The following is a 2,005-nucleotide window of genomic DNA, read 5'->3' as shown; positions in this document are numbered from 1 at the left end:
TAGTTCCCCTATCCACCTGTAGTGTTTGTCTGTAGCAAAAGTCAACTACCCCCACATAGGCTATCTGAAATATAAGATATAAAAATATCCCTGATGGTCCATTGAAGCCTTATAAAGCTTTGGGTCTTTCTTTCTATTTGTGCAGAAAAAAGACTTGAAGCTTTGGGGCTTTAAACACAGAAACACAGCGACATCTGGTGGTTTGCAAACCATACAGCACTACAACACCTCTCTGATTTGAACAGTTTTTTGTGTGCAACAAAAGTTATTATTAAATCTGTAATACTTTTGATCAGAAGTGCTGAATTAAATGTAGATAGTATAATTGTGTAATATGTTACAGTAAATTCATGAATTTAATTAAAGGTCCTATGACATGCTGCTTTTTGGATGATTTTATATAGGCCTTAGTGGTCCCCTAATACTGTATCTGAAGTCTCTTTTATATAGACCTTAGTGGTCCCCTAATACTGTATCTTAAGTCTCTTTTATATAGGCCTTAGTGGTCCCCTAATACTGTATCTGAAGTCTCTTTTATATAGACCTTAGTGGTCCCCTAATACTGTATCTGAAGTCTCTTTTATATAGACTTAGTGGTCCCCTAATACTGTATCTGAAGTCTCTTTTATATAGGTCTTAGTGGTCCCCCTAATACTGTATCTGAAGTCTCTTTTATATAGGCCTTAGTGGTCCCCTAATACTGTATCTGAAGTCTTTTATATAGGCCTTAGTGGTCCCCTAATACTGTATCTGAAGTCTCTTTTATATAGGCCTTAGTGGTCCCCTAATACTGTATCTGAAGTCTCTTTTATATAGACCTTAGTGGTCCCCTAATACTGTATCTTAAGTCTCTTTTATATAGACCTTAGTGGTCCCCTAATACTGTATCTGAAGTCTCTTTTATATAGACCTTAGTGGTCCCCTAATACTGTATCTGAAGTCTCTTTCCCGAAATTCAGCCTTGGTGCAGAATTACAGCCACTAGAGCCAGTCCCACAATGAGCTTTCCTTAGGATGTGCCATTTCTGGGTGTGTAGCTTTAAATGCTATTGAGGAGGAGAGAGGGGGGGCAAGGTGGAGGGTGGGGCTGTGGCCTTGATCAACTGCCACTTTGCTCATTTGCAAGCCATGATGTCTCTCTCTCTCTCATGGGCGGGCCAAATTCTCTGGGCGGGCAAAGCAGAGAAAGGGGAGGTAACCTTTCCCCTTATGACGTCATAAGGAGAAGATTCCAGCTCGGCCCATCTGAGCTTTCATTTTCTCAAAGGCAGAGCAGGATACCCAGGGCTCGGTTTACACCTATCACCAGGTAGGCTGGGGGAACTCATATTAATGTTAAAAAAACCTCATAAAGTGAAATTTACATGCCATGGGACGTTGTAATGAATTATCCAAAAAGAATACACATTTAAACTGACACAAAGTGTCTCAGTGTCACTGAGCTCACGGTTCACTCTGGGAGGATTTCTACAATTGGTCTTTGGCTAATAATCTGGATATACCAGCCCGGATTTATAGTAATATTAAATTTGGTGCATTAGCACAAAAAATTTGAAAATACCCCAAATATTTTTACACAAATTTCACAACTTTCCTGAAAGAAATTTTCTCTTTTCTTAGATTCCGTAAAATTGATTTTATCTGTTATGAGTCCTTATCAGGCCTTTCATTTAATGTGCAACTCTCGCCAAAATGCAACCTAGGGTCTTTTTGTGAATGTACCCGAGTCAGACTTTCGTTTGAACTCATGAAGTTCACTCACATGAACTCGAGCATTGAGAACATTGTTTGTGTACACAGACACTTTTTGGCTGGCAAGATGGCGGTGAGCGGAAAACACAAACAATGTTCTCAATGCTGGAGTTCATGTGTGATGGTTGCTTCCTGGTGATACTTGGAGCAACGTTTCATGTTGCGTTGAGTCTTCGTAATGTTTTCAAAATAGTGATTTTGATGTGATCATAGTAGCGCCCCTAGCACTCCCATTCAAAAGGCCAATTACGAA

General features: G+C 39.7%; 1 long non-coding RNA gene across 1 annotated transcript; it reads right to left on the bottom strand.

The window, feature by feature from the left end:
- Positions 1–587: 587 nt before the first annotated feature.
- On the bottom strand, positions 588–1,021 carry LOC144531740 (uncharacterized). The gene is made up of 2 exons (XR_013503247.1): positions 911–1,021; positions 588–726 (listed from the first exon to the last, which is right to left on the bottom strand). It is a non-coding gene; the product is annotated as an uncharacterized LOC144531740 (long non-coding RNA).
- Between the last annotated feature and the right edge of the window lie 984 nt (positions 1,022–2,005).

Source organism: Sander vitreus, chromosome 16, assembly GCF_031162955.1.
Source record: "Sander vitreus isolate 19-12246 chromosome 16, sanVit1, whole genome shotgun sequence".
NCBI lineage: Eukaryota > Metazoa > Chordata > Actinopteri > Perciformes > Percidae > Sander > Sander vitreus.
The sequence above is the reverse complement of the archived record's forward strand: the minus strand, read 5'-3'. Positions and strand labels throughout refer to the sequence as shown.